Source organism: Oryctolagus cuniculus, chromosome 19 (genome assembly GCF_051225735.1).
Source record: "Oryctolagus cuniculus isolate XC-2025 breed Fujian yellow rabbit chromosome 19, ASM5122573v1, whole genome shotgun sequence".
NCBI classification, from domain to species: domain Eukaryota; kingdom Metazoa; phylum Chordata; class Mammalia; order Lagomorpha; family Leporidae; genus Oryctolagus; species Oryctolagus cuniculus.
In genome coordinates, this window is record NC_142885.1 from 33900579 (window position 1) to 33922129 (window position 21551).

The 21551-nt window shown below is 43.9% G+C and overlaps 1 protein-coding gene across 1 annotated transcript in view; it reads right to left on the reverse strand.

Moving 5' to 3' along the window:
- The window catches only part of PSPH (phosphoserine phosphatase), a 67184-nt gene that overhangs the window by 37248 nt on the left and 8385 nt on the right, over window positions 1–21551 (reverse strand). The gene's annotated exons all lie outside the window — the stretch shown is intronic.

Sequence of the window (21551 nt, forward strand, 5' to 3'; positions counted from 1 at the left end):
GGTAAAGCCATCGTCTTTGACACCAGCATTCCATATGGGGGCCGGTTTGAGTTCCAGCTGCTCCACTTCTGATCCCGCTCCTTGATATTAGCCTAGGAAAAGTAGCAGAAGATGGTCCAGGTGATTGGTACCCTGACACCCACATGGGAGACCTGGATGAAGCTCCTTGCTCCTGGCTTTGGCCTGGCCCAGCCCTGGCTGTTACGGCCATCTGGGCAGTGAACCAGCGGATGGAAGACCTCTCTCTCTGTCTCTAACTCTCTCTCTGAACTTTTTCAAACAAATAAATAAAAAATCCTAAAATATCCTTTTAAAAATGCTTTAAGGGGCCGGCACTGTGGCATAGAAAGTTAAGCCTCTTCCTGCAGAACCAGCATCCCATATGGGCATCAGTTTGAGTCCTGGCTGCTCCACTTCCAATCCAGCTCCCTACTAATGTGCCTGGGAAAATAGTGGAAGATGGCCCAAGTGCTTGGGCCCCTGCACCCATGTGAGAGACCTAGATGAAGCTTCTGGCTCCTGGCTTCAGCCTGGCCCAGCCCAGGCCATTGCAACCATCTGGGGAATGAAGATCATTCTCTCTCACTCCTCTCTCTTTGTATTTCTGCCTTTCAAATAAATTTTTTTAAAGATTTATTTATTTATTTGGAAGTCAGAGTTACACAGAGAGAGGAGAGGCAGAGAGAGAGAGAGAAAGGTCTTCCATCCACTGGTTCACTCCCCAATTGGCTGCAATGGCCGGAGCTGCACCGATCTGAAGGCAGGAGCCAGCAGCTTCTTCTGGGTCTCCCACGTGGGTGCAGGGGCCCAAGGACTTGGGCCATCTTCTACTGCTTCCCTAGGCCATAGCAGAGAGCTGGATTGGAAGTGGAGCAGCCAGGTTTCGAACCGGCGCCCTTATGGGATGCCGGCACTTCAGGCCAGGGCATTAACCCACTGTGCCACAGCATTGGCCCCTCAAATAAATTTTTTAAAAAATGCTTTAGAAAGAAAATAATAATGGAAAGCACAAACAGGAGACTCACAGAAGAAAAAGTAGAAATAGCTAATAAATACATGAAAATAACCACATGGCATTAGCAAAAAAAATGCGCAGATTCAAACAAAATGACATGTTGATTATTACATTTTAAAAATTAAGGGGCCACTGCTGTGGAGTATGAGTAAAGTCACTGCCTGCGGTGCCGGTTTAAGTCCCAGCTGCTCCACTTCCCATCCAGCTCTCTGCTGTGGCCTGGGAAAGGGGTAAAAGATGGCCCAAGTGCTTGGGCCCCTGTACCTGTGTGGGAGACCTGGCTCCTGGCTCCAGATCAGTGCAGCTCCGGCTGTTGCAGCCATCTGGGGAGTGAACCAGCGGATGGAAGACCTTTCTCTTTCTCTTTCTCTCTCTCTCTCTCTCTCTCTCTCTCTCTCTCTCTCTCTGCCTCTGCATAACTCTGCCTTTCAAATAAATAACTAAATCTTTTTAAAAAAGAAAGAGATATATTAATTGGGTCTGGCATTGTGGCATAGTGGGTAAAAGTGCTGCTTGCGATACCTGCATTCCATTTGGGTGCCAGTTCAAGTCCTGGCTGCTCCACTTCTGAAAGTTAAAATACATATCATGAAGAAAAAGATATTTGTAGAATTAATTTCCTTAAATAACTTTTTTAAAGGATTTATTTATTTTATTTGAAAGACAGAGAGACAGAGAGACAGAGAGACAGAGAGACAGAGAGAGAGAGAGACAGAGATAGCTTCCATCCACTGGTTCACTGACCAGATGGCCATAATGGCTGGGACTGGGCCAAGGCTGAAGCCAGGAGCCAGAACTCCATCTGGATCTCCCAAATGGATGGCAGGGGCACAAGCACTTGGGCCATCTTCTGTTGCTTTCCCAGGTGCATTAGCAGGAAGATGGATTGGGAGCAGAGCAGCCAGGACTCAAAAATGGCTGCTCACATCAGATGCTGGTGTTGCAGGCTGCAGCTTCACCACTGCACAACTCTGGTCCCAAACTAATTTGCCTAATGTAAAAAGAGGTACTAGAAAAGTAGTGGGGGGGGGGGGAGGCCACAGAAAAATGAGTGAGGGACACAGTATTCAGAGGAAAAAAAATGTCTTTGAAGCGTAGAAAAAGATGAAATTCACTAATAAGAAATGCAAAGTGGGCCGGTGCCATGGCTCACTTGGTTAATCCTCTGCCTGCGGCGCCGGCATCCCATATGGGTGCCGGTTCTAGTCCCGGTTGCTCCTCTTCCAGTCCAGTTCTCTGCTGTGGCCCAGGAGGGCAGTGGAGGATGGCCCAAGTCCTTGGGCCCCTGCACCCACGTAGGAGACCAGAAAGAAGCACCTGGCTCCTGGCTTTGGATCAGCGCAGCGTCGACTGTAGCGGCCATATGGGGAGTGAACCAACGGAAGGAAGACCTTTCTCTCTGTCTCTTTGTCTCACTGCCTATAACTCTACCTGTCAAATAAAAAAAAGAAATGCAAAGTAGTGCTATACTATTGGGGCCAGCGCTGTGGCGCAGTGGGTTAAAGCCCTGGCCTGAAGCGCTGGCATCCATATGGACACCAATTCTGGTCCCAGCTGCTCCTCTTCCAATCCAGCTCTCTGCTATGGCCTGGGATAGCAGTAGAAGATGCCTAAGTTCTTGGGCCCTTGTACCCATGTGGGAGACCTGGGAGAAGCTCCTGGCTCTTGGCTCCTGGCTTCTGATCGGCACAGCTCCGGCTGTTGTGGCCCAGAGATATTTATCTTAAAGAATTGGCTCTTGTAATTGTAGGAGCTTGGTAAGTCCAAAATCTGCAGGGTGCCAGCAGGCTGAAGGTCCAGGGGGGAGTTGCTATTCAAGCAGTTGGCAGTGTGTGTTCTTGCTAGCTCGGTCCTTGTTCCACTATGGGATTCAGATGATTAGATGAAGCTCACTACACCATGGAGGGTAATTTACTTTACTCCAAGTCCACTGACTTAAATATTAATCTGACCTCCTCTAAAAACAAAACAAAACCTTTACAGAAACACCCAGAATATTGGACCCAATTACCTGCACACTGTGGCCCAGTCAAGCTGACATAATAGCTATTCTCACAATTCTACCCCTTGTCTACGTGACATCTGTATACATCTCCTTAAACTTAATTTCCAAATAAAGTGATAGCAAGGTCATCCTTGTGCCTAATATGATACAGTTGTTTTTCATGCAACAAAAAATACACTAACCCTTCCCCCAGAGCATGACTTATTTTCATACCTCATAACTTAAACACTGTGATACAATTATTTTAAGGTTTATTTTCTTTGAAAGGCAGAGTCACAGAGAGAGAGAGAGGGAGGGGGGTAAAGACACAGAGAGAGAGAGATCTTCCAACCACCAGTTCACTCCCCAGATGGCCACAATGGCCAGAGCTGGGTTGATCTGAAACCAGGAGCCAGGAGCTTCTTCCCGGCTTCCCACGTATGTGCAGGGGCCCAAGCATTTGGACAATTCTATGATGCTTTCCCAAGCACATTAGCAGGGAACTGGATCAGAAGTGGAGCAGCCGGGACTTGAACTGGCACCCATATGGTATACGGACATCACAGGCAGCAGCTCTACCCACTGCACCACAGCACTGGCCTTAATGCAATATTAACAATACTTAAATATTATGACATAAGGTCAAAACATCTGTGATGAGAGGGAAGAAAACAAAAACATTTAATATGTACACAAACATTTTCATAACAAACGCAGTGCTCATTTCTGTTAACTGGTCATGTGGCGGTCAATGTATTTATCTTTGTCCGCTACTCAGTTTGTGGTTCTTCACCTGATGGGATAACCCAAGCCTTCATTTCTGAAGGCTGTGGGCCATCAGTAGCAGCACCTAAGTTGTAGTTTTCCAGTGACTTCAATCACAAGTATAAAGGATGCCCGAAGGGACCCCCTGTATTCCAGAGAATTCTTTACTGCTACTGTTGAGTAGCAATTTGCCATGGTTGGTGAGGATCCACCACTCCAGCCTGGACAGTAGCTTCTTTGCCTGTTGCTTCAGAAGCAAGGAGCTCAGAGTAGCTGGGTGGAAGAATTAATGCCAGGTCAGAGGAATCAGTGTTCTGTTTCCTCATAGTCCTCCTTTTGGAACTAAGATCTCCAGGCCGGCAGAGCTTAAGGTCTTTGCTAGTGGGTCACCAAGGGTGAGTAGCACCCTAACAGTGAGTAGCACCACTCCCATCTCTACCCTTTGGTTGTAGAACCCATGTATCCTGGCTATGGAAGAAAAAGTAGCATGTGCTGGACACTCATTCACACATAAACAACCTCCCGGAGAACTTTTGCCTAGACCTGCAAGGGACCGCGCCATAGCTCGAGTCTTCACAAGGTCATTCCATCTTTCTATCAAGACAACTGCTTCAGGACAATGGGGAACATGGTAAGACCATGTGAGAGAACTCCATGTGCATGAGTCCACTGCCCATTTCCTTTGCTATGAAGTGAGTTCCTTGATCAGAATCCAGGTGAGTGGAGTGTTGTGACAGCAGGTAAGACATTCTGTAAGTTCACCGATGGTAGTTTTGGCAGAAGCATTGCATGGTGGAAAGGTGAATGCATATCTAGTTTAGAAGCCTCTATTCCAGGAAGAACAAAATGCTACCCCTCCCACAATGGAAGCCATCCAATATAATCAAACTGCTGAAAAGTAGCTGGACAACGATGCCACTTGAGGTACGCGGGGGTAACCATAGCCAGGGCAACCTCAGTGTGTGGAAGTCCATGTTGCTGAGCCCATGCATAACCTCCCTTCCTACCACCATGTGCCACTTTGTTCATGAGCCCAAGGGGCAATTACAGGGGTGGCTGGGGATTATTAAAATCCTCTGCTAACGTCACCCATTAGTGTGCATTGATATGGGACACCAATATTTTCATATTTTCCATCCATTCAGAAAAATCTATCCACATACCTTTCTCAGACTTCTTGTTACGAATTCTTCAACCATTTTCTTCCCAAGTCCCTGACTACCCAAACCATTGTCCACAGCCCACGATTTGGTATACAATGGCTTGCCTTGCTACTATTTCTAAGTAGAATGAACCAGGTGCACCATTCAGGGTTATTTCCAAACTGGGAGCATTTTCTTTCACCTGCTGTCCTTTAGGGATAACCCAGATAAGGGGTACCGTGCTCCAGCACTCCACTTTCAGGTGTGCCTGCCTATCACACAGAACCATCAGTGAAGCTGGCCCGAGCCTTCTCTTCCACCATCAACTGCTCATAGGAAACTCCCCATGAACAGGTTGGAGAAAGCGGTGCAGCAGGAGTGGCGACCAAGGCATTTGGATCACTTCATGCCACTTACTTGTGCCTCCAGGGCCTGCTGGGATTTTAGTCGTTGTCCCAGCACCAAAGAGAAGGTATAGGAATGGATCCTGGTGGTGTCTTGCCAGGCAACTGCCTCGGTGGAGACCACAATTCCCTCAGCCAATGCTGGGTAAATCTCAGACAGGCTGGGTACAGTTCCAGTCCTGGCTATGTTACTTCCAATCCAGCTCCTTGATAATGTGCCCTGAAAAGCACTGGAAGATGGCCCCAGTTCTTGGGCCCCTGCCACCCAGGGGGAGACAGAGATGGAGTTCTGGGATCTTGGATTTGGCCTGGCCCTGCCTTTGCTGTTTTGGCCACCTGGGCTGGGGTGGGGGGCAAACCAGCAGATGAAAGATCTCTCTGTGTCTATCTCTGCCTTTCAAATAAATAAATAAATCTTTAAAAAAAAAAAAGAATTTGCCCTCTGCTTCCTTACAGTCTTCCCCATATCACCATCCCAAATTTCAAGATCCCATCCCAGGGCCCGCATTTTGACATAACAGGTTAAGCCGCTGTCTGCAATGCCAGCATTCCATATGGGCGCTGGTTGAGTCCTGACTGCTCTGCTTCTGATCCAGCTCCCTGCTAATGTACCTGGGAAAACTGTAGAAGATGGCCCAAGTTCTTGGGCCCCTCTACCCACATGGGAGACCCAGATGAAGCTCCTGCCTCCTGGCTTTGGCCTGGCCCAACCTCAACTGTTGCAGCCATTTGGGGAATGAAACAGCTGATGGAAGCGCTCTCTCTCTCTCGTTCTCTCTCTCTCTCTCTAACTCTACCCTTCAAATAAATAAAATTCATCTTTTTAAAAAATATTTATTTTATTTATGTGAAAGGCAGAGTTACAGAGGCAGAGCGGAGGCAGAGAGAGAGAGAGAGGGAGAGCAGTCTTCCACCCACTGGTTCATTCCCCAAATAACCACAATGGCCAGAGCTGTGCCAATCCAAAGCCAGGAGCCAGGAGCTTCTTCTGGATCTCCCATGCGGGTGCAGAGGCCAAAGGACTTGGGCCATCTTCTACTGTTTTCCCAGACCATAGCAGAAAACTGGATGGGAAGTGGAGCAGCTGAGACTCGAACTGGTGCCCATATGGAATGCTAGCACTGCAAGCGGTGGCTTGACCTGCTACGCCATAGCGCCAGCCCCAATAAAATAGATCTTAAAAAAAAAAAAAGACTCCACCCCCTTTCAGGTCAATGCCTTGACTTTCACATTAGACAGCCTCTAAAGTGAGACTTAAATTATGTTGTAATTCAGCAACTTGCAGGATCAGATGCTGGGTTTTGTTTTCAACAACCTCAGCTCTGTAGCTGCAGGACATAAGGGTCTCTTTCTGGGCAGAAAGATCATTTGTACATCACTTGAAGGAATCTGAATCCCTGAACTCCTCCTTTGCTTTGCTTACTTTGTTCATTGGTTTTAGAACCAATCAGCAAACAGCATTATATTTGTTAGTTTGAAAAAAAGAAAATGTTCAGGGGCAGGCTTTTGGCGCAGCAGTGAAGACGCTGTTTGAGATGCCTGCATTCCTTACTGGAGTGCCTGGGTTCAAGTCCTACGTCAGCTCCTGATTCCAGTTTCTCACTGATACACATCCTGGGAGGCACAGATGATGGCTCAAGTGCTCGGTTTCTGTCACTCACATGGGAGACTAGGATCAAATTCCAGTCTCATGGCTTTCTCCTGGCCCAGCCTGGACTGATGTAAGCATTTGGAGGGTAAACCAGAGGATGAAAGATCTCTCTCTCTCTCTCTGCCTTTCAAATGAAAAACAATTTTAAAAAGAAAAAAAAAAACACTTCAAAAGTATCTTATGGGGCTGGCGCTGTGGCGCAGCGGGTTAAAGGCTTGACCTGAAGCACCGGCATCCCATATGGGTGCTGATTCCAGTCCCGGCTGCTCCTCTTCTGATCCAGCTCTCTGCTATGACCTGGGAAAGCAGCAGAAGATGGCCCAAGCTCCTGGATCCAGGCTTCAGATTGGCTCAGCTCCGGCCATTGTGCCCATTTGTGGAGTAAACCAGTGGATGGAAGACCTCTCTCTCCCTGCCTCTGCCTTTCTGTAAAAATAAATAATCTTAAAAAAAGAGATATGTGCATCCTATATCACAGTGCCTGAGTTTGAGTCCCAGCTCCACTTCCAATTCTAAGTTCATGCTGATGAACATCCTGGAAGTGAGCAGGTGATGGCTCAAGTGGTCAGGTCCCTGCCACCCACGTGGGTGACCTGGATTGAGTTCCTAGCTCCTAGCTTTGCTCAGATTTACTGGGGGAGTGAACCAGCAGATGGGAGATCTCTGTCTCTCAAATAAATTCGGGTTTTAAAAAGAGAGATGCCAATTACTCTGATCTGATCATTTACACACTGTATACATGTATTGAAATGTCACATTGTGTCCCATTAATACATGCAATCATTATGTGTTAATTTAAAAAAATATATATATATATAAAAGATTATGTTCCTCTAGAACCAGTCCCAATACCAAAAACTATATAAGAGTTTTTCGGAGAAACAACCAACAGGATGCAGATGTGTGTGTATGCATGTGTGTGTGTGTGTGTGTGTGTGTGTCTATATACATCTAGAAGGAAAAAAGGTTTGGCGATTCCCAAATCTGCAAGGTAGGCTAGCAGGCTGAATACACAAGAAAGATTTGCAGATTGAATCCAGAGTCTGCTGGAGAAGAGTAGCCTTTGTTCCAACTAATTGGAAGAAGTTCACCCCTTCGAGATGGTAATTAAAGCTGCTCCAAGTCCACTGGTTTCAATGTAAATCTCATCCAAAAAACACATGGAGTGTTTGACTGAGACTCAGCCAAGCTGATACATAAAATTAACTGTTGGGGCTGGTGAGGTGCAGTGGGTTAAGCCGCCTTGTGCAGTGCTGACAAACTGATATGTGTGTCAGTTTGAGTCCTGGCTGCTCCATATCCAATCCAGCTCCCTGTTAATGTGCCTGGGAAAGCAGTGGAAGATGGCCCAAGTGCTTGGGTCCCTGCACCCACAAGAAACCTGGAAGAAGCTCCTGGCTCCAGGCTTTGGATGGGCCCAGCTCTGGCTGTTGCTGCCATTTGGGAAAGGAAGCAGCAGATGCAAGCTTGCTCTCTCTCTCTCTCTCTCTCTCTCTCTAATTTTGACTTAAAAAAATTAACTATCACCAATGATCAACTCTGGGTAGTGAGATTAGTGAGATTAGTAAACCTCAAGGAGCAAATGATCAACAACAGCAAAAATTACCCCAAATCAGTGGTTTGTACCTCAGTCTCCGCTCTGTGTCCAGGATGGGCTGGATGCTCCCACTCTAATAGCATAGCCTCCACTCTATTCTGGGGTAGCATAGGCTCAGGCGTGCTCTCAAGTGGATTTATTATAAACTACAAAAGATGCTCCTATCGCTCAGGAAACCCCAGTTTGAGGAGCTCACTGTCAAGAACTAGGAACAAAGATGAAATATATATTCTTATTATTCCACAGACTCTCATCACACAATAAATCTCAAATGAATCAGGGATTACAATAAAACAGGAAAATCTTTCAAAAATGCAAAAGAAAAAATGGGAGAAATTTTTCTAAAAACCCTGAGTAAGGCCTGGGTGATTTTTCACATACATAGAAAAAATCAGACATACACAACACACATCACAAAAGCCAGAGGCCCACATATGACTATATGCAAAAAATCTAATGTTTAATTGGAAAAGACATAAATACAAAATGCAAATGATACTGGGACAAGTTAATTGTAACACAGATCTTAAAGGGCTAACATCCACAAAACATAAAGTGCTTCTACTGAAGCAACACCTTAACAGTAGGGATTCCATTTCAGAGCACCTGAGACTCCATCTTGAAAGAGCACCCCTCCCCCGACTGTGAGATTCTGGTCTGAAACTATGATCTAAAATTCAGACAATAACAGCACTCATACAATAGCAGTGCACTGCATCCCACTTGGTAGAACACAGAAACTCCTAGCGTGATTGCTCAAGCTTAAAACAGACTACACCTTGATTAATGTTAAACTTGTAATTTGTCTATTGTCAAGGTTGTAATTGATATTGGTTTCACAAAGGTCTTGGGTCAGCTTGACCCTAGCAACTATGTATTCCCCCTCCCCTCCTTGTGGTTTTTGCCTTTAGAAATCGTGTTGCTTTGAGCTTCAGGGTTGAGCGTTCTTTAGGCCATGAGCCCGCTCTCCACCGCCAGCAATGAAGGACCATCAAATTTTATGTGTGTGGTGCTCCTGTTTGCACTCAGGCACAACATTTTGGAGGGCCCAGTGAGATTCAGAGACCATCCCCGGGGAAGATCTCATTCCGATCCTTCCAGGTTGGTGCTATGGCCATAGGGGAGGTGCCCCCTGATGATGTGCCAGGGCCCCGCGTCCTGATTCACTGACCTGGGAAGCTGGGCTTGAACTGTTCACTGACCAATGGTCCTCTGGTAAGTCGACGCATTTTCTGGTGGCGCCTTCTGGATGTTTGGATGTCTGATGAGACACCAACACAAGTCCCCTTCCGATTGAGTGTGATGGCATTAGGAAGTGAGACTCTGGTCTGGTTAAAGAAAGGACTTTCCTGGATATAGTTTGCTTTCTGTCATTGTGCTATTTGTCATTACTGTTATCCTTGTCTCTGTCTCCTACTTGAAACATTAGGACTGGAGACTCTGGTTAAAGAAAGACTTAGTAGTCTTTCCTGGATAATTGGTTTCTGTTCCTGTTTCATGGTCACTTTCCATACGGTCTGAATCCATAATCCCAGAAGGTAAATTCTCTTCCCTGTCCTGCCTGTCCCTTTTATTCCCTTGTCTCCAGAGTCTCTCTTGTCCCTTCCGTTGAACATGGGCTCTGTTCAGTCTAAGGGGAAAGTTTTCAGTGTATGTTCAACAGTTTTGCTCTTTTGAATCTAAAAATCTCATTGCCTTAAAAGTTGCCTTGTAACTTGTTAAACTTGTTTTGTGACTTAGTTTTTTATGATCCAGATAAAAAATAGAAATGGGTAATCAGCTCTAAGGTAGATTTTACAATCTCTGGTGTATGTCATTGATTTCCAGTTAGAGTTTCATAAAAAAAGAATTCCATGTAAATGTAATTTTGGGCCGGCGCCGCGGCTCACTAGGCTAATCCTCCGCCTTGCGGCGCCGGCACACCAGGTTCTAGTCCCAGTCGCGGCGCCGGATTCTGTCCCGGTTGCCCTCTTCTAGGCCAGCTCTCTGCTGTGGCCAGGGAGTGCAGTGGAGGATGGCCCAGGTGCTTGGGCCCTGCACCCCATGGGAGACCAGGATAAGTACCTGGCTCCTGCCATCATATCAGCGCGGTGCGCCGGCCACAGCGCACCAGCCGCGGAGGCCATTGGAGGGTGAATCAACGGCAAAAGGAAGACCTTTCTCTCTGTCTCTCACTGTCCACTCTGCCTGTCAAAAAAAATAAATAAAGATAAAAATTTTTAAAAAATGTAATTTTGACCTTAATTCGGATAAAGGTATGATATAATATCTTTTTTCTTTAATTATCCATTTATTGTTTTTATCTTATTTAAAATATATATCTCCAATCTCATTTTTAAAAATGTATCTCAATATTCTTTATTTTTTTTAACTTTTATTTAGTAAATATAAATTTCCAAAGTACAGTTTATGGATTACAATGGCTTTTTCCCCCACATAACTTCCCTCCCACCCATACCCCTCCCCTCTTCTGCTCCCTCTCCCATTCCATTCACATCAAGATTCATTTTCAATTATCTTTATATACAGAAGATCAATTTAGTATATATTAAGTAAAGATTTCATCAGTTTGCACCAACACAGAACATAAAGTGTAAAATACTGTTTGAATACTAGTTATAGCATTAATTCACATTGAGCAACACATTAAGGACAGAGATCCTACATGAGGAGTAAGTGCACAGTGACTCCTGTTGTTGACTTAACAAATTGACATTCTTGTTTATGGCATGAGTAATCTCCCTAGGCTCTTGTCATGAGTTGCCAAGGCTAAGGTATGATATAATATCAACATCTTAAGTCACATATGTGTAACTACTAAATGTAAATTGAGTAAAGGTAAATGAGATAAATGTGTCTAACAAAAATGTTTTCATAAGCAGTACATATATGAAGAATAATTCAAGACCGCTTAAAAGTAACTAAGGTTGGAGCTGATGCTGTGGCATGGGAAGACCCAGAAGAAGCTCCTGGCTCCTGGCTTCGGATCAGCGCAGCTCCAGCTGCTGCGGCCAATAGAAGAGTGAACCAGCAGATGGCAGACCTCTCTCTTCTCTGCCTCTCCTTCTCTCCCTGTGTAACTCTGGCTTTCAAAATAAATAAAATAAATCTTAAAAAAAAAAAAAAAAAACACGTAACTAAGGTCAAAGTTCAATGTGTGGTGCTGGTGCTGTGGCATAGCAGGTAAAGCCACCTCCTGTAGTGCCAGCATCCCATATGGGCACCAGTCCTAGTCCCAGCTGCTCCACTTCTGATCCAGCTCTCTGCTATGGCCTGGGAAAGCAGTAGAAGATGGCCCAAGTCCTTGGGCCCCTGCACCCACGTGGGAGACCCAGAGGAAGCTCCTGGTTCCTGCCTTCAGATCAGCACAGCTCCGGCCATTGAGGCCAACTGGGGAGTGAACCAGTGGATGGAAGACCTCTCTCTCTGCCTCTCCTTCTCTCTCTGTGTAACTCTTTCAAATAAATAAATAAATATTTTTTAAAAATTCAATGTGTTATCTTATTTTAAAAATGTTGTCTTAATTTACAGATTTTTGAAGTATTATTTCAATATAAATCAATAAATCAGCAGATTAAAAAAGGGTCACAAGTATAAAAATGTGTTCTTGGTAAGGAAGGTTAAGAAGGAAAGAGATTTTAAAAAAGGGTTTAAGTTGCAGAAGCTGTGAGAAAGTCACAGGAGGTTAGGGAACATTTTCTGGATACAAAAGCTATTAATTAAACTCGGATCCTCTGGGGCCAGTGCTGTGGCAGGCGTAGTGTGCTAAGCCTCTGACTGCGGCGCCAGCATCCCATATGGGCACCAGTTCTAGTCCTGGCTACTCCTTTTGCAATCTAGCTCTCTGCTATGGCCTGGGAAAGTAGTGGAAGATGGCCAAGTCCTTGGGCTCCTGCACCCATGTGGGAGACCCTGAAGAGCCTTCTGGCTCCTGGCTTTGGATTAGCCTAGCTCTGGCCATTATGACCATTTAGGAAGTAAACCAGTGGATGGAAGATAGCCTCTTCCTTTCTCTCTGATAAAACAATGAGGTTTTTGTAATACATATATGTTGGTAAATACTTTAAAATATTCTTAATAATTAAAAAAGGCCCAGAGTACTAAAAAGGATAAATGTTTTTATAAAATCTGACAGGTACTTTCTAAAATACTGTGTGGAGTAAGCACAGTATTATTGGGTAATTAGTTTTATAATTTTAACCATGGCTATTTAAAGTCTTCTGTCATTCACAGTTTTGTATTTTCCTCTAAACATTAAAAATCAGATTTACTGCTCATGAAAATTAAAACATTATTGGTTCTGTGTTTAAATGTGTCTTCTTTTAGGTTCCAAGGAGCTTATTTTTCCTGACCTTTATTATATTCAGTACTTTGGGATGGCTCTACAAATAGATAAAGCCAAAGATTAACAGGTTCCAACTGAGAAAAAATATGGTTAATTCAGGTTACTAACAGCAGGAAATAATTCTAATTGATTGATAATTAAAAAAAAAAGCAGTTAAAGATTTTAAAAAACTATTACTAAAACTGCTTTTTATAGAAACATGTTATTTAATAAATATAAATTTCATAAGTACAACTTTTGGATTATAGCGGTTCTTCCCCCCATACCCGCCCTCCCACCCCCAAACCATCCCACCTCCTATTCCCTCTCTCATCCCATTCACATCAAGATTCATTTTTAATTATCTTTATATACAGAAGATCAACTCTATACTAAGGAAAGATTTCAACAGTTTGCACCCACACAGACACACAAAGTATAAAGTACTGTTTGAAGATTAGTTTTACCATTAATTCTCATAGTACAATACAGTAAGGATAGAGGTCCTACCTGGGGGGCAAGTGTACAGTGACTCCTATTGTTGATTTAACAACTGACACTCTTATTTATGACATCAGTGATCACCCGAGGCACTTGTCATGAGCTGCTAAGGCTATGGAAGCCTCTTGAGTCCACAAACTCTGACATTATTTAGTCAAGGCCGTAATCAAAGTGGAAGTTCTCTCCTCCCTTCAGAGAAAGGTACCTCCTTCTTTGATGGCCCCTTCTTTCCACCGAGATCTCACTCACAGAGATCTTTCATGTAGGTCATTTTTTGCCACAGTGTCTTGGCTTTCCATGCCTGAAATGCTCTCATAGACTTTTTAGCCAGATCCGAATGCCTTGAGGGCTGATTCTGAGGCCACAGTGCTGTAAAACTGCTTTATTAAAACATTTTATTGATTTATCCTGCAATGTATGTGTTATACGTGTGTACATATTGTATGTTTACATAGAAAAATGTATTAAGAGCTCTTTTTTAATTGGTTTATACATAAAATTTGACTGATAAATTTAAACTGCTAAGTTAACCCAAAATACATTTTTGATTCACATGACCTAAATAAATCTCTGTATCAGATGTTTTAAATTTTTGGTAATAAGAAACCAAAAATGTTTTTAAGTTATTGACATGTTTGTGCTTGGGTCTGCTGGTCAAACAAGTTACACTTGTGTTAGATATTCAAAAAGTATTTCCAACTACTCTCTTCTTTTTTTTTTTCTTTTTTTTTCTGACAGGCAGAGTGGACAGAAAGAGAGAGAGAGAGAGAGAGAGAGAGGGAGAAAGGTCTTCCTTTTGCCGTTGGTTCACCCTCCAATGGCTGCCGCGGCCAGCGCGCTGCGCTGATCCAAAGCTAGGACTAGAACTCAGTGTGCCGGCGCCGCAGGCGGAGGATTAGCCTATTGAGCCGTGGCGCCAGCCCAACTACATATACTCTCAAAATTTATAAAAGACATTGGACCTTTGGGTAAATGCTTTCATAAATTATTTGACAGTTAAAATTGCTTCCTAAGGCTTCACTTGATATTAAGTTACTGACAGTAAACAATCTGAGAAGGCTCTATTCTCTTCAGGATGAAAAACTTAATTCTAAGGGCTGGTGCTGTGGCATAGTGGGTAAAGCCACCACCTGTAGTGCCAGCATCCCATATGGGCACTGGTTCAAATCTTGGCTGCTCCACTTCTGATCCAGCTCTCTGCTATGGCCTGGGAAAACAGTAGAAGACGGCCCAAGTGCTTGGGCCCATGGACCCAATGGGAGACCTGGAAGAAGCTCCTGGCCCCAGGCTTTGGATCAGCCCAGCTCTGGTGATCGTGGCCATTTGGGGAGTGAACCAGCATATGGAAGACCTATCTGTCTGTCTCTGCCTCTGCCTCTCTGTAACTCTGCCTTTCAAATAAATAAACAAATAAATAAATAAATATTTTTTTAAAAATAAACTGACTATTCTGCAGGACTCTCCATCAGCATGTACAGTTTAATTTTTAGCCCTTTTAAAAGGGATGGCTAATATTTTTCTGTGCTAGTGCCTGGCCACATATAAAAGGCCAAATATCCTGGTCACATTAAAAAAGAAAAGCCTAAATAAAAGCTTATGATTTTATAGCTAGATTTATTTTGCCATGGGCACAGGTTAAACAAGCGAAACCTCACTTTTCAAATCAAACTAAGGGAGATACAAAGTCTTATTAATTATATCAAAATGTATAGACAGTTTGGATAAGGTGGTCTTCATGCTTGATCTTACTTAGAAAGACATAACTTTTCTCATGGGCATTGTCTTATCTCACAGGAAAAACATTGTCAGAACATGCTTGTGACAACACATTTCTAGCTAGACCATCAAAGATTAGCAATGGGATTGAGCACCCCCTTGGCTGACATCCTAAAGGCCTCCTCTGTGGTCTACTTTAATAAAGATGGGAAAAAGAAGAGCGAGTTAAGCAACAGGAGCAATGTAAGGATAGGTGACAGGCCAATAAATAACAGGCCAATAAATTTAAAAACTCCCTCCTGGTTTGGACAGCACCTTTCGTAAGTCCCCTAATAATGACTCTGTCCTTTGTTTTAGAGCCTTGTATTTAGTCTGCTTGTGAGATTTGTTTTTTCCAGACTTAAAACAATAAAATCCTAGCTGGCCGAACACATGAAACCTCAGATGAAAGCAGTTTCTGCAAGTTGACACTGTAGTCGCCACCTCCTGTTGGAACCCTGTTTTCACTGCCATTCCCCACTCCACACCCTAAGGGGCCCCTAGGTCAATGACCCTCTGTCCCTACAATAGTAGGGTGTGGGTTAAAAGGTGGGTGGGGGGCGGTGCTGTGGTGCAACGGGTTAACACCCTGGCCTGAAGCGCCAGCATCCCATTTGAGCGCTGGTTCAAGACCTGGCTGCTTCACTTCCGATCCAGCTCTCTGCTGTGGCCTGGGAAAGCAGCAGAAGATGGCCCAAGTCTTTGGGCCCCTGCACCCACGTGGGAGACCTTGTGGCCAACTGGAGAGTGAACCAGCGATGGAAGACTCTCTCTCTCTATGTAACTCTGACTTTCAAATAAATCTTAAAAAATAAAAATAAAAAAGGTGGGGGGATGAGGCCATCCGGTTGGGCTAAGTGTCTGTGGGCCCTCAGGCTTTAACAGAATGTCTTGTGTATGCAGGCTGTAAACTTTTACAGAAAGGTTTGCTCTGAGACCTGAACCCAACTTTCCTCACTGTGACATCCTGTTCAACCACATTTTCAAGCAAGTCACAAATCTTGCACCCAAAAGCTAGCAGCGGGGTTTATGTGGGGGTACCGGGTCCACCAAAGGAAAAATTAGCTCTTAGCACCTCCCATTCCACTGTCACCAAAAGGCCCCACCCTTTGTATTACTCTACATATCCTTCCTCAGGTCTATGCTTACAGTGGACCTGAGGGACATCACTTGATCCCTGTGGCCTTAACTATCACCAATGTCACACTTTCTTCTTATTAGTTCCCATCCTAGTTGGGTTCAGTGTGACAGACACTGCTGCCCTCAGCATAGCAGCCTTGGATCTGGGTGAGCTAGGTAGTTCCCATATGCCAACATCAGCCACCTCCAATCTTCTACTGATCTGTTACACAGCCAGGAAAAGTCTCTTGCAGGCTGATTGTAGGCCCCTGCATTCTTAACCAGTTACTAAATTTCATTAGACAGAGTACGTATAACTCTACTCTAAATAACCTCCCTGATCGATGTGATGATGCGGCTGAATAAAGGATTTGATTATTGCCAACATACAAGGGGGGAATGAAATAACGCCTTGACAGTAGAAACTCCATCTTACAGCACCCGGGACTCCATCTTGAGAAAGCACCCTCCACTGTGAGATTCTGGTCTGAAACTAATGTTCTAAAACTCAGACAATATAATAGTTCTCAGATAATAACAGTACACTGTGTCCCACTTGGGAGAACATAGAAACTCCTAGCGTGATCGCTCAAGCTTAAAGCAGATAGGCTACACCTGGATTAATGTTACGACTGTAATTTGTCTATTAAGGTTGTAATTGATATTGGTTTCACACAGGTCTTGGTCAGCTTGACCCTAGCAACTATGTATTCCCCTTCCCCTCCTTGTGGTCTTTGCTTTTAGAAATCCTGTTGCTTTGAGCTTCAGGGTTGAGAGTTCTTTAGGGCATGAGCCCGCTCTCCACTGCCAGCAATAAAGGACCATTAAATTTTATCAGTGTGTGGAGCTCCTCTGTTTGCACTCACTCAGGCACAACTACACATCTATAAGAATTCAAACAGAGGGGCCAGTGTTGTAGCCAGGCAGGTTAAGCCGCTGCTTGGAACACTGGCATCCCACGTGGGTGCCTGTTTGAGTTTCAGCTACTCCATTTGCTAATGTGCTTGAGAAAGCAGCAGAGGATGGTCCAGGTACTTGGGTCCCTTCCATTCATGTGGGAGACCCATATGGAGTTCCTTGCTCTAGGCTTCAGCCTGGTCCAGCTCTTGCCATTGTGGTCATTTGGGGAGTGAACCAGTGGGTAGAACACACACACTCTCTCTCTCTCCCCACCCCTCTCTGTAATTGTCTTTCAAACAAATGAATAAATCTTAAAAAAAAAAAGTTCATGAAAAATGCATACTGTGAGAAAAACTGCATGGATTTAAAAAAAAGTTCAAGATGAAAAAACAGACAAAACACAAAAGATAGGTATAAACAATTCATAGAAAATGCACTACAAATAGCTTTCACCTATACAATGTATGCTCAACTTCACCCTCAATAAAACTTCAAGAGACTGTTTCCTATCAAATTGGCAAGGAGAGAAAACACTTAACAAAACTAAGAGGAGAGGAAGACACACTTCTCACAGAATTGCCTTCTCTACATCCTTATTTCTTTTAAGTCATTTATTTCAATAGAAATATTTCAGAAAACTGTACTTAAGTTCATTTTAAGTTAGCTTATGCAAACACACTGAAGATCGCACACTCACAATTGCATATTAAAAAGAAACAGAAAGTGCGGGAGAAACCAAGCTGCATGTTGCTTAAGGAGGTCACAGTGCAATCCAGTGCTCCATCACAGAGCGCCCCAAGTTCACTGGGGTACAGATTTAAAATGGCTTGTGTGTTCCTGTGTATTATTCTCATTGGGTACTTATCCCAGAGATGGTGGATTTCCTTTATATCATGCTGTGAATCAGTTCCCCATTTCCTTCCCATACAAATACACTTCAGCAGGCCATAAAACAATGAGTTTGTCCATAGCAAGGCATTGACGTACTTGACAGGTGGGTGACTTATTATCAGCTATTTGATCTTATCTACTAAGAGTTACTGGACTATATTTGTGAGTAGTTCTAGATGTGATATTCTCAGGTCTCAGGGAAAATTTATTGTTACCTGGTATCTAAAGCACATCTAGTTATTTATAGTCCTCTTTTTCTATCAAGGAAAGAAATCAATCCCAAAGTATTCTATGTATTGTTTAACTCCTGCCATCACTTTGCAGTCCAAATGGCTGGAATCGAATTTAAAACCTGCTAAAGGCCCTCAAGGACCAGTTGGCCGTTTTCTTTCTTTTTTTCTTTTTTTTTTTGACAGACAGAGTGGACAGTGAGAGAGAGAGACAGAGAGAAAGGTCTTCCTTTGCCGTTGGTTCACCCTCCAATGGCCGCCGCGGCCAGCGCGCTGCAGCCGATGCACCGCGCTGATCCGATGGCAGGAGCCAGGTGCTTCTCCTGGTCTCCCATGGGGTGCAGGGCCCAAGCACTTGGGCCATCCTCCTCTGCACTCCCTGGCCACAGCAGAGAGCTGGCCTGGAAGAGGGGCAACCGGGACAGAATCCGGCGCCGCGACCGGGACTAGAACCTGGTGTGCCAGCACCGCAAGGCGGAGGATTAGCCTAGTGAGCCGCGGCGCCGGCCACAGTTGACGGTTTTCAATTGGCTCTACAGACTGAGTCCACTTGACCACTGTGAGGCACAGTAGCCCGTTTAAAAATGTGAAGCCAGCATCTTAACCTAGACAAACACCAGTAACTCCAGGTCTTCCAACAGTAATCTCAGAGAAGCAAAATATTCCCAAATGTTGCTTTCACAAGCTTAGCCTCTTAACTTCCCTTTAACTCATACACTGGAGTTGTTTTCACTTATTAGCATAACATTTTCAGGGAAACAATAATGGACAGGAAGACCACTTGTTCATTCTGTCTTACTTAAATGGAAAAATGAACTGCAAAAAACCTCACTTCTGGTCAAAGGGGCTCTTCCTTACAAGACTTCTGTAGCTTTAATAAAATCCTAACAAATCTTTCTGGCTGTATGAATTTCTTACTCGTTTAGGGATTTTCCAAAAGGTCTTATCATTAGATTGATGCTCAAAACAAACAACAACACACACAACAAAATAAAAACCAGCCTCACTGCATGAACGCTCTTCAGAGTTGTTAGGGGTATTTCTCTAAGGGTGGAGTTGAGCGTGGGTGTATTTTGAATCTCCAACCATGAAAAGGGAGACGAAGGGAGGGAGCTTGCTTAAAAAGACCAAAGTCAAGAAGGCCTGCACCAAATCCCTAGAGGCATTTGCACACATTTCTGACACATGCTGTGAGAAAACACGAAGCTGGGGGAGACAGATAGCATACACTCCTGAAATAAGAGGAGCAAGAGGGCAAATGATTCTTGTAATACTCGATGCCCTACACTTGGTCTTCAAATTGATAAGGCACTGACCAAATCTTCCCCACCTGACAACCTGAGACACAAACATAATGAAATTGCTCTCAAATAAGCTTCATGAGTTTGTTTCTGCAGCTTTCTTATTCACTGTAACTCTCCAAAGCCACAAGCCATTTTGAAGGAGGTGAAACCAAAAGGTACTTATTTTGTAAAGTTTATGTGGAAAGCAATTCGTCCTCAGTGTGCTCAAACTTTTTTGTATCTCAAAGCTTAAACAAAAAAGAATACCACTCTCGCTGTAAAATCATAAATTTACTATGTTTGAAAGAAAGAATGCAAAAGAGACACAAAATAGAAGCAAAGCCTAAAAGGTCACTAGAGAAGTCAGGCCTCCTTGCTTGTTCTCCATCATCTGATCACACAACAGCAGTACCACTGTTCTACTGGCACACAGCTTAGTCCACCTCCGTTTTCAAAAAGGGATCCAATTATTTTGGTAACCTCTGAGGCTGAGGATTTCTTTCATGAAATATTATCTTCGATTAAGTGACACCGTTATCCCCTTGTTTGCAAAAGATAATTTAAAAGCTGGGTATAAAGGAATGTGCCTCCAAAACAAAACAAAAATCTGAACCCAGAAGCAGAGCAACAGTGGATATGTTCTTTTAAAAGCAATGGATTAGGGGCCGGTGTGGTGGCGCAGCGGGTTAAGGCCCTGGCCTGAAGAGCTGGCATCCCATATGGACACCAGTTCTAGTCCCAAATGCTCCTCTTCTGATCCAGCTCTCTGCTATGGCCCGGGATAGCAGTAGAATGATGCCCCAAGTCCTGGCTTTGGACTGGCACAGCTCCGGCCGTCGCAGCCATCTGGGGAGTGAAGCAGCAGATGGAAGATCTCTCTCTCTGGCTCTACCTCTCTCTGTAACTCTTTCAAATAAATAAAATAAATCTTTTTAAAAAATGGATTAAATTTGCTAATATTGATTTCCAACTAATATGATGCCGTACAGTTTTTTTTTTTTCCAGTAGTAAATGCATATATGTTACATATTTAACCTTAAAAAGAAAAAAAAAAAAGACTATACTCAAGTCCTTTGGTCAGTGAAATTCTAATCATCCTAATAGATCAACAGGCTGTTGGGGCTGGGACTGAAGCGCACTAGGTTAATCCTCCACCTGCAGCGCTGGCATCCCATATGGGCGCCAGTTCTAGTCCCCGTTGCTCCTCTTCCAGTCCAGTTCTCTGTTATGGCCTAGGAAAGCAGTGGGGGATGGCCCAGGTGCTTGGGCCTCTGCACCTGCATGGGAGACCAGGAAGAAGTACCTGGCTCCTGGCTTCAGATGGGTGCAGCATGGGCTGTAGCAGCCATTTGGGGAGTGAACCAATGGAAGGGAGACCTCTCTCTCTCTCTCCTCTCCCTGTGTAACTCTGACTTTCAAATAAAAATAAATAAATCTTTTAAAAAAAAGAAAGAAAAATATGGTGTGTTTATAGTAAGCCATATAAAGAGGAAAATTCTAATACTTAAAATTCTCAGGATCTGAACATTCATTTTTATTCCTCTTAAAATTATTTTCTATGTCTTATGATAAAATATATACATTACATATGTATGTGGAATCTTTTAAATAAATATGATCTTGAATCTCATACTGAACCAAAACAAAGATGAGTAATAAAAAAATAACTCTGGCATTATGCACATGAAACACCATAAAAGAAAATGTCAATATATAGCCTGAACACCAAGAGCAACTTGTGAAAGGGAGGACTAATGCAGTTAATTTGAAATAAGGAGAGTCTCAGGTTGGGATTACAGTCCTTCCCCGACAGCTCCACACTCCAGCGATGGCCTCACTATAGCCCCAGTTAGAAACTGCCCACTTTTAAAACCCCCTGGCAAATGAACAGCTCAGCTTTTGCACCTCCGGCAAGAAGCAATGTTCCCTATACAGTACTGAATTCTGGAAGTTCGTGTTCAACAAAATAAACTCCCCCCCCCGCCCCCAC